Genomic DNA, 11,841 nt, shown 5'->3' on the forward strand with positions numbered 1-11,841 from the left:
GCTTGATTACCTCTCCGTTGAATGATCATGGTGGTTCGAAGAGTTCATACTTCTCATTCCTGTTGTCAATTTTAAAATAAGGTCTTAAACGGGTGTTGTTTACCTTAAAAGTGCCGAACTTGGGATGACTCACCTCTACTGTACCGAATGGAAAAATACTATGTACCGTAAGAGGGATTTCCTCATTTGGTGTGGTAGTGACAATGTGAGGATCAACGACATCTAGTAAGATTGTATTGCCGACCTGAAGTTGATTAGGAGAGGTATCGGGCTTGTTTTTGTGTAGTTTTGGGTTTATCATGTGTTCTTGATTTGTGTTCTCTCCATTCGTCTAGCTCCTCTATCCGTAGTCTTCGTTCTTCATGGACGTCTTTGTTCTCTTCATGATAGTAGCGCACTGTCTCTGTTGTCTTGGTTTGAGGAAGTTCTTGCAAGGACGATCGAATATTAGTTTTATCATCGACAGTTTTTATAGCATTATCTTGAGTCTTAGAGGTTTTGACTGAGTCGCGTGCTTGGAGTGTTACTGCGTCGTCACCTACACGAAGTGTTAGCTCTCCTGTGCCTACATTAACAATGGTTCTGGCAGTTGCTAAAAATGGTCGTCCTAAAATTAAAGGTACTTCGTTATCCCCATCCATATCTAAGACAACGAAGACTACTGGGTAAATAAATTTATCAATTTTAACTAGAACGTCTTCAATAATACCCTTAGGAAATCTAACTATTTTGTTAGCTAATTGTATGCTCATCCTAGTCTGTTTGGGTTTGCCAAGACCTAATCGTTTAAACATTTTATATGGCATAACATTTATACTTGCCCCTAGATCAGCTAAAGCATTATTCACAGATAGACTACCAATTAAGCAAGGAATTGTAAAAATCCCTGGATCTTTCAAATTTTTAGGTAGATCATTCTTTAGAATAGCTGAGCAGACTGCATTGAGTTCCACATGCGATGTAGCGTCTAATTTTCATTTACTGCTCAAAAGTTCCTTTAAGAATTTTGCTGAGTTGGGCATCTGCGATAGAATTTCAATAAAGGGTAAGTTAATATGTAATTTCTTTAAGAGTTTGACAAACTTACCGAATTGTTCTTCTGTTCTGTCTTTCGTCATCGCTTTAGGATATGGCACACGAGGTGCATGATTCGTACTTACCTGTTTGGGATCATTATTGTTTACCTCTTCTCGTCATTTGTTCATCGCGTTGTCTTGCTGTAATTCTGGCTCAGGTGCAATGAATCCTTCCTTATCTTGAGTATTAATTGCATTGAGGTGTTCTCTCGGATTAGGTTTAGTATTACTAGGTAAGCTACCTTGTGGTCGTTTGGAGATTAGTTTGGACTGCTGACCTATCTGAGTTTCGAGTCCTTAGATCGATGCTTGTTGATTCTTAAGTGCTGTCTTGATATTTTGGAAACGGGTTTCTGACACCGAGATGAATTTAGAAAACATCTCTTCAAGGTTTGGTTTTTTCTCCTGTTGATAAGGTGGCTTGAAAACCCTGAGGATTTTGTGGCTTTGGATTTCCTTAACCTCCCCAGGAAAAATTTGGGTGGTTCCTCCAACCTGCATTATAAGTATTACTGTATGGGTTATTTTGAGATCAGAAGTTATTATTACCCATATAGTCGACTTGCTTTTGTTTGGTTGTGGGATTAAAGGATTGATATTCTATATGCGCACCTCCTCTGCTTGAGTCACACCTCATTACTGGATGTACCTGTGTAGATCCAAGAAAATTATCAATCTTTTAATTGAGAAGTTTTACCTGATTTGAAAGCATGGTGACTGAATTGATGTTATAGACGCCGGCTGTTTTTGTTGACTTTGTCCACATAACTTGCCACTGATAGTTATTCAGTGACATCTCCTCTATAAATTCATATGCATCTTCTGGTGTTTTATTGTTGATGGTTTCGCTAGCAGCTGCGTCAATCATTTGTCTTGTCGAGAGATTCACACCATTGTAGAACGTTTGAACTTGCAGCCAAAGTGGTAACCCATGGTGAGGGTACCTTCTCAGTAAGTCCTTGTATCTCTCTAATGCATCGTAAAGTGTTTCTCAATCCATCTGCACAAAAGAAGAGATATCATTATGCAATTTAGCCGTTTTAGCCGGCGAAAAATATTTTAGTAAAAATTTCTCGGTCATTTGTTCCCAAGTAGTGATAGACCCTCGTGGTAACGAGTTCAACCATGGTTTAGCTTTGTTTTTCAGTGAAAAGGGAAATAACCGAAGACGAATGGCATCATCAGAAACGCCATTGATTTTTAATGTATCGCAAAATTCAAGAAAATTTGACAAGTGCGTGTTGGGATCCTCATCCTGCAAACCATCAAACTGAACAAACTATTGTATCATCTGAATTGTGTTAGGTTTTAGTTCAAAATTATTCGCAACAATAGCAGGTCTAACTATACTAGACTCAGTTCCTTTTACAGAAGGTTTAGCATAGTCATACATAGTACGTGGAGCAGGATTTTGATTAGCCGCAATTGCAGGAGGTAGCTGATTGCATTGGTTTTCGGCCATCTCTTCGGTTGGGGGTTGAGTATTGTCTTCTTGCTCGTTCTCCGTGTATCTTAAGCTGTGCCTTATTTCTCTTTGATTTCTGTGAATTGTATGATTGATTTCTTCGTCAAAAAGTAATGGTCCTGACGGGTTTCTTCTAGTCATAAATTATAAAAACTGCTAAGAGAAAGAAAAAGTAAATTAATAAATAATAAAATAAAATAAAATTTGCAAGAAAAATAAATGGCTAAAGTAATAAAAATTTAGTGTTCCTAATATTTCAGTTCCTCGGCAACGGCGCCAAAAACTTGATCGCGTGATACGTAACAAGTAAGAAATATTTATATTGAAGATCAAACCTAGACTAACTATTATCACGACGAAAAGGCAAGTGCACCTATCGAACAATAGTATAGTAATGGCAAGACCGAGATATCGTACCCAAGGGAACCAAAGGTACCACTAATGACTATCTTTTTATTATCTAGCCTAAGAATAAAAGGGTTTGTTTTAATTAACTAATTATTTAAACTAATTAACTGATTTAATTAAAAAGCAAAGAGAAAATTTGGAAAAAGACTTGAAGAAAAGAAATTGATAAAGACGACACCCAAGGAGGAATCCACCTAGATTTCACTTGTTATCTGACTCTGAACCGGACGATTTATTCACTTAACTTGATCTGTGAGACTCCCTAACCTATGTTATTATCCCTTTTGAGACTAATAACGTCTAACCCTCAGTTGAATTAATTGAAATTTCTTTCTTAATTAAAACCCCTAGGGAAGCAGTGAATCACTCTATGGACTCCCATATTAGGTTTCACCCTAATCTGGAAAAATCTCGTAACCCTATTTCTAGGCGTCCGATCAACTCCGCTTAATTATTCCAAATCTATTCTTATGCAGGGTCTATTCCTCCTTTACATAAGCACATCAAATCATGAATTAATACCCGGAATATTAACTCAAGAATTAAGAACACATAATTAAGAACAAATCAAGTATTTACCATACAGTTCAGATAATAATAACAAGATCCATCATAGGTTTTATCCCCCTTAGGTATCTAAGGGGTTTAGTTCATAATAAAATAAGAATACATCTCAAAATTATGAAAATAACAAAACATAAAGAAAACTCTAAAACCCCTAAAGGAATTCTGAGAGATATTTTCAGTCTTGGAGTAGCTCCAGCTTTTGAGATGGATCGTCTGGCTTCCTTTAAGTAATTCCAGGCGTGTGGTTCTGTATTCCAGAAAAGTTCTAGAAAGAGCGGCCCCTTTTTAGGTCACACTTAGGGTGTTTATATAGGCTTTGGATTAGCTTTCTTCCTCCCTAAGTATCCTTTTCCGTGTAAAATACAACTCTTTGAAAAAGGGACACGCCTGTGTGCCACGGCCGTGTGACGTGTTTACCAGGCCATGTTTGATCCATTGAATTGCACAAGGCCGCGTGGGCTTAATGGCCAGGCTGTGTGAATCGTGAAAACCTTGGTCGACACCCCCGAAGGCCACAGGCATGTGAGATGCCTGTGTGGCAAGGCTTAGGCCGTGTCATGTTCTCGATTTGGTCCGTTTTGTCCCTTTTTAGCTCGATTTTGGCTTCTTTTGACTCTTGGTGCTCTCCTTAGTACAAAACATGAAATAACCGGATTAAGAGCACCAAAATCCACAAATCTAGTAATAAACATCCATAATTATGCTAAGTATTTGGGGTATAGATATGTATAATTTGGCGTTTATCAAGGCCCATAATAAAAAGTTTAAAGTAGAAATTGAAAAAGTTCTAAATTAGACCAAGTCTTGGTGACTTGGGGAACGTTTGTGTGCATGAGATCGAGTTGGTTAATGCCTTGTTTTTCGCTCCTGCGTGGGTTACGGGTATGGGGTGTTACATAAAGCATTTAAAACACAATTACATTAATGCTTATTAACATACGAACTTACCTCGGATTTATACGGAGAGAAACGAGCTATCAATCCACTATTTTGTTTTTCCACCGATCTAATTCTGAACTTTGCTTTTCTTGATCTATATATAATCAAATTTAACTTATTTAATTATCATTATATTTAATTTAATCCAAATTACATATTATGGAAATTTTATACTTTTGCCCTTAAATTTTTGACTTTTTTTACAATTTAGTCCCTAGCTCATAAAAATGCATTTTCATGCAATTGAGTCCACCCCCATGCTAGCCGAATTTTACCTATTCTCATAGCAGCCCATATTTTTCATTATTTCACACATTTACCACATAATTTATCACATTTCTTAACTTAATCCCTAATTGAAAATTTTATCAAAAATCACTATCTAACAACAACCATTCATTTTCTATCATCAAACATCAAAATACACACATATTCATCAATGCTAAAACCTTAGACCTTTAACAGTTTTGTAAATTAGTCCCTGGGCTAGCTATATTAAGCTCAACGACTCCAAAAATATAGAAATCATTAAAAATTAACCTCAAAATTGATCTCATGCAAAGACTTTAAGTGCCGAAGCTTTAAGGTGATAACAATGGAGTTTTTTCTTCTCAAATTTTCGGTCAACAATAGCTTAGGAAGATGATGCTTTTGTTTATGTTATTTTATTTTAACTTATTTATTAATTTACTAATTTACCCTTGTTAATTAACTACTTAAAACACTTAATTCATGTCCATGTTTGTCCACTCATATTAACAATGGTCTAATTACTACATAAGGACCTCCACTTTAAGGTTCCATAGCTATTAGGCACCTTAGCTAATAGAACTCAAATTTTACACTTTACGCGATTTAGTCATCTTTATCAAATTGAACATTCAAGCGATAAAATTTCTTAACGAAATTTTTATACAATCATACTATCATGCTGTAGAAATTAAAATAATAATAAAATAAATATTTTTATCTAAAATTTGTGGTCCTGAAACCACTGTTCTGATTTAAATAAAAACGGGCTGTTACAACCAAGTCCCCTGCTTTTCCATAGAAAATCAAAACGCCAAATTACATTTCCTGAAAGCATCCCCTTCGATCACTACTCGGTGATATCCCTTTTCTATTCCCCACTGTACAACCTGTAAATAGGCCACCGCCTCTACCGAAAAAGGTGTGGGTACTCGATTATTCAGCATTAGTCTAGATCCCAAAAAACCCTCCCTTGAATCTTTACCCACTATACTCGAGCCTAATTTTTTGCATCTGATTATCAAAGGCTCCATCGAAGTTTATTTTCACTGTAGTTCTCTCTAGTGGCTTTCATCGCTCTTTGATCTGATGGCTAGGTAATTTACTATTAGCCATTTCCCATTGTCCTAAATCTGTTTAAATAAACTTCATTGTTTCTATTACTGTCTGATGACTCCCTTCTTACAGTGCCTTATTCCATCCTAATCAGATAGCCCGAATACTACAGAAGAGGATTTTTTTTTTGTGAGTATGTTAGCTTGGTAAGCGTTTCCCCTAACCACTATTAGAAATTCATGTTTTCTTCTTTTTCAAACCCCTGAAATCCTAACGTATTTCCAAATTCCTTGAATTGCAAGATAGTCCCTAAAAACACGTTTTAGTGATTCTGAGCCTCCACTGCACCGAAAGCATAGAGCAAAATTACTCTTTGTTTTGAAATGTAGATAGTCAAAAGTAGAAATGAAGTTATTGTAGACTTTCCAGTCGTTATTTTCACTTTTCCAAGTACATCTGTCTACCATAGATTTTTGTAAAATTTTATTACTGTATTTTCAGCATCATCTGTAGTTAGACTAGGATCTTCCATTATTAACCTCCTGTAACCACTTTTCACCATGTAATCCCTTATTGGTTCGCCACTCCAAACCCTACAGTCTTCTCATGGGTACCTCGCCAAAGGAATGTTCAATATTGCTTCAACCTCTCCTCTAAAAAGCGTACTGGTAATGATCCCTTCCTTCCATTGTCTAAGAATTGGGTCTATAAGATCAACCACCTTGTCTAAATTATGATTTCTGATCGACTCTTGAATTTTGTGATTTTTCAATCTAGGAACCCAAGCATCCTCCCATATTGATATGTTATCCCCTCTACCAACTCTCCAAGCCATCCCTTCCTGCAACAATTTCTGTGTTGCCCACACATCTATAAACGTTTTTAAATAATAAGGAAATAAAAGAAAAGTTTGGACAATTTGATTTATAGTGGTTTGACTACAATTGCCTAACTCTACTACCTTGGTATATCTTAACTAAGGATTTTCCAATTCATTATACTTGAATTGTTACCATAGTATAACCTTTTACAATCCCTATTTCTTTTACAGAGCTAAGATAGAACCTCCTCCCTGGCTTTCATGGCTAACCTAGAACCATCAAGCTTTTACAAGGCTAAAGTAGGAACCCTTATAATCTACTCTAGGTTTTGTACCTCAAAAACCTTACGTATACTCTTTACAACAAAGAGAAGATGTGCAAACTAACAATGAACCGTTAGTAGATGTGTGTTTGCAAATTAAGGCTTAAAAAGTAAAGATATAAGAGTAAGAAAAAAAAATACAATAAGTTTTCAATGAATATGTACAAGAGAACATGAAGAAAATAAAGAAATGAAATATTTTTAATCTTAAAATTTTTGCTTGGATGTTGCTCTCTGAAGTGTTTTTAAAGAGTATGTATATTAAGGAACAAGTTTGAGGACATTTATGGCCATTGGGGATGAATTCTAGTCGTTGGAAGCATTAATTTCAGGCTTAAAAATTGTTCTATAGTCGTTGGTAGGTTATGTCTCGAAACTTATAGGCTTATGTCTCTGACATACAGACCAATGTGTGACATCCCTAATTTGACCCTAGTCGGAAAGTGGTTTCGGGACCACTAAACCGAGTCTTATAAGTAATTAAAAGTTATATTCTATGTTTATGATGTTAGTAAATGCATGTGTGAAAGTTTCATGCATTAATTTGATCATTTCTATGTGAATTTATTAAAATGGACTTGTATGAAACATTGTTGAAAGGTGATAGGCTAATCTTACAATGGTCTAATAGTACATGCATGCAAAAGAGTGGTTTTGCATGTCAATTTGCCCAAAAAAGGGAAGAGTGGCGGCCATGACAAGAATATGGGCAAGGAACATGTTTCCAACATGTTTAGTTAGTGGATTATGTAGAAAAATAAAGAAATGAAAAAAAAAAATGAGCATGGATGCCCCCTTTTGTTGCCTTGAGTAGAGGAAAAGAAAGGAAAAAATTTGTTCATCCATTCTCAAATCTTGGCTGAAAATACTAAGGGAAAAAGGAAGGATTTTTGCTTCATGCTTGGTTTAGAAGAGAACTAGAAGGAGATTTGGTCATACTTGTGTCAAGATTAAGGTATGTTTGAGGTTGTGTCATGAGATTCATGCATGTTTTAGTTGCTAACTTGATGTTCTTGTTAGCCCATGGTTCAAATCCTTGTTATGCCATGGAAATGGTATTTGGCCAAGGTTGATATTGTGTTAAAGCCGTTGCATGCTAAATGTGAAGCTTGTTGATGATACATGTAATGATGGATTGACTACTCTTGAAATTTCTTTTAGCATTCTTGAGTAAGACATGGAGTTTTCTTTGTTTAACCATGACCAAAAATTGAAAGGGGATGGTGTGGGATGTATTCGCCATGGCATGCTCATAAGTGCGATTTATGCTTGTTGCATGATAGGTAAAATTTGTGTTTTGATATATGTGTATATGTGTTTGTACATGATGTTACAAATGGATGTGAAAATATATGCTAGATTGGGAAAATTTGATTAAATGTTCATGAGATGAAATTAGGTGATTAAAAGATGTTAGTTGACATTGTACATATATATATATATTCGCCATTAAAGTGAGTATGTAGGTAATGTTGAAATCAAGTTTTTGGTTCATATTCGGTTAGGTGTATAATCGACCAAATGGGCGATTAGTAAGAATGGTTGCCGAATATACAAGCATACATATGCATGTGTAGTTGAATTATGAATGTTTAGCAAGATGGTTAAACTAGTGATTTCTTGATTAAGCTCAAGGAGTTAAAGAAGGAGAATCAAGCAAGGGAAAGACGAAGGTCATCGAGTAGCCGACTTGGAACTATTTTACCCAACACGAGGTAAGTCATTAAGCACGTATTTGATATTGCTTAAATGATTGTAAAATTTATGCAATTGTGTTTAATGGGATGATATATATATATAAATGAAAATGTATGTGTATGGAGTGATGACATTTGTTGAATGTAAAAGAAATAGTGAAATGTGTAGAAAGTTTGCTTTTGGCACTAAGTGTGCGGGCAATACGTGTGTACGGTGACGAGATCGGCACTAAGTGTGCGTGCTGGAAATATATGGCACTAAGTGTGCAAGCTGGAAAAATCTGACCTTGGGTGTGCGAGCTCGGAGGTATGGCATGTGTGTGCGGGCTTAAATTACGTGGCACTAAGTGTGCGAAATCGAGTAGTAAGCACTTGTGTGTGCGTACTCTATATATATGGAGGTGTGTCTCCATTGAATTGAGTATGGACAGCGGATCGGGTAAGTACCTCGAGCTCATGACGAATAGAGAATACGTTCATGCTTGGGGTTGAATTTGGTAAGCCTTAAATCTATGTGATGATTGAAATTGTATGGTTGTGCTGGAAAATGAGTTAATGTGTAAAAAATGCTTGATTATCTTGTTGTGTAGAATATGAAATGTGGATGTATGAATTAGTGCGAGATTGGACCGAAAGGTCCGAGGTATTATGGTATAGATTCGATATGGACGAGTACCTAGCCTCATTTGTTGTACATGTAGTAGTAACTTTATCGGTGGATTGATGAATGCTTATGACTTACTGAGTTGTAAACTCACTCGGTGTTTTCTTGTCACCCATTTTAGGTCTCTTGGACTCGTATTGTTGCGTGCTCGGAACCGTCGTTGAAGTCATCACACCGGCTGAAATCTTGTGGTATTGTTTTTGTTGTTGAAGAACATTTGGCATGTATAGGCTATTATATTTTGTCGAATTGTGGGTTGTAAACTTTAAGCCATGTGAAAATGGCCTATGTGGTCGTCGAGTGGGATGCTAGAACCTATAGCCACGAGTCTTAGAAACTCAAATTTTGATAAGGTGGCCATAATTTGTGTCATGTATGATGGATGATTAAGGCCAAGGAAAAATTCATGAAATTGGCATAGTCTACTGCAGTAACTGTTGCGGACAGCAGCAGTGAGATGAGATTGAAAAATCACTAAAAATAGTAGAAGTAGAATTAAATAGTGAGTAAATTATGGAACTGAACCTTGATGAATCTATTTTTATATGGACGAAACGAAACGACCATATGAGCAGTATATTGAGAAATATTAAGGTTCTCGTGAGACAGGGCCAGAACGGTTTCTGGGTCCCCTGTCGCGACTTTGAAAATTTACCATAAATTATCCAGAAAGAATTAGGAGTCATGCCTTATATGTAAAGATTCCATTTTGAGTCTAGTTTCATTAGAAACAAACAGAACCAGTATTAAAGCCCTGTACAGAGAGATATTCAAGTTGTAACGCGCGAAGGTCAGAGCAGTCGGTCCCTGTAACATGGGTGACTTTAACTAATAAACTGTACCAATTGGCCCAACCAAAAATTCTAAAAATAAATCCATGGATGGGTATATGAGTCTAAATTCAGGTAAAATTTACGAAACTAGTTTCCGAGTTTTGAAACTCGAGATATGATTTTTAAGGATACGGTGACGCAGTTTTCCAGCCTGACTGGTAATGTCAAATTGGTTGGTATCTTGAGAGGGTTTGGCCGTTAACCCCTCGTGTCCGACACCGGCGTCGGTCACGAGTTAGGGGTGTTACAAATGTCTCTAAACATGTAGATCTTAGAGTAGAATTATGCATTTGAACTTTCTTTCTCAAGACTTATGGTCCTATATCTCAAGATTTGACTATCAAAGTGCCTTAAAAATATATTAAACACTTTAGGACACTTTGGTATTAACTTAAAAACATTTAGATAAATTAAAAACACATTTAAAACATGTTCTTGAATATATTGCAAGTCTTTGAAAATATTTGATGAAATTTTCAACTAGATTTTCACCAAATGAATTAGAAAAATATAAATATAAAATTTATCTATATAAATATAAAATTTATCTTAAATGTTGTTATATCAAAAGCTTGGGACAACAGAGCTAGCAATCTCTTCCTTTTTGATATATCAAAAATTTAAAATAAATTTATATTTTTTAAAACACCTTCAAACCATTTAGACATTTTCAAAACATAAATCTCCCTTAATAAAACATTCCTTGAAAAAAAGTTAAGCACAAACACTTAAACAAGAGCAACTGAATTTCAACAAGAGATATGAGAAAAGCATACATGAAATTCAACAAGAGATATCTCCAAGACTTTATAAATGTCATGCATTTAAACAATATATCAATAAACATTAAATGTTATTCATTTTAGCAATATATCAATAAGCATACATGCATGAAGATTGATTCACTTGCATAAGCATATAAAAGTAAAAAGATGTAAGACCTATGCATATGCAAATTTCATTTTTCCTCTCCCCTTTTTGGTATATCAAAATGTAACAACTCAATTTTGGGTCTAGTCAAAATAGTGGTTTTGAAACCACTATTCCGAGGCTGGAGAAATTATGTTCAATATTATTTCATGTGTTATAGCATGTTTATATAAGTGCATGAAAATTTTGGTGAATTAATTTTAGCGATTGTGAGCTTAATTACGAAAAAGGACTAAATCGCGTAAGGGGCAAAATTTTTGTTTGCCAAATGTGTTAAATAGCTAGATAATCATAATTGGGGGTCTTTACAGTGTAAATAGACCCTTAATTATAGGCTGACAGGCCATAGAGACAAAGATAAGACAAATTTCAAAGTTAGGTGGAATTGGGTGGCTTATTTGACTAAAAATAAAATAAAATAAAATAAAGAGGGAATGATATCATCTTCTTCCCATCTCTTTCTCCACCGAAAATACCAGTAAAGAGGGGGTTTTTGAAGCTTTAAAATTTCAGCTAGGTTATCCTCTTGCAAGTAAGTAATTTTCATAGCCATTCTTGGTAATTTTTGTACTTTTAGGACCCTTGTAGCATAATCTAGCTAATGAGGGGACTATTTTGCAATATGGCTGAAAGTATAGGGTTTTTCCATGAGAGTATTAACGTTTGTTTCTGAATTTTTACGGAAGAAAATGAATCTTGGTTTTTAAATAAACAACCTTTGTGAAGTGGTGTTCATGAAAAACACCTAAAAAGGGCTATTTTGTGAAGTTGTAAAATAAGTTGCAAATGTGTGAAATAATGGAAATTTTGAGTT

General features: G+C 35.3%; 1 non-coding gene across 1 annotated transcript; it reads left to right on the forward strand.

Annotated features, from left to right (window-relative positions):
* Window positions 1-2,002: 2,002 nt before the first annotated feature.
* LOC128281212 (small nucleolar RNA R71) lies at window positions 2,003-2,108 on the forward strand. Its single transcript, XR_008271425.1, has one exon. It is a non-coding gene; the product is annotated as a small nucleolar RNA R71 (small nucleolar RNA).
* Window positions 2,109-11,841: the final 9,733 nt, after the last annotated feature.

The sequence above is a fragment of the Gossypium arboreum genome, chromosome 9 (assembly GCF_025698485.1).
Source record: "Gossypium arboreum isolate Shixiya-1 chromosome 9, ASM2569848v2, whole genome shotgun sequence".
NCBI lineage: Eukaryota > Viridiplantae > Streptophyta > Magnoliopsida > Malvales > Malvaceae > Gossypium > Gossypium arboreum.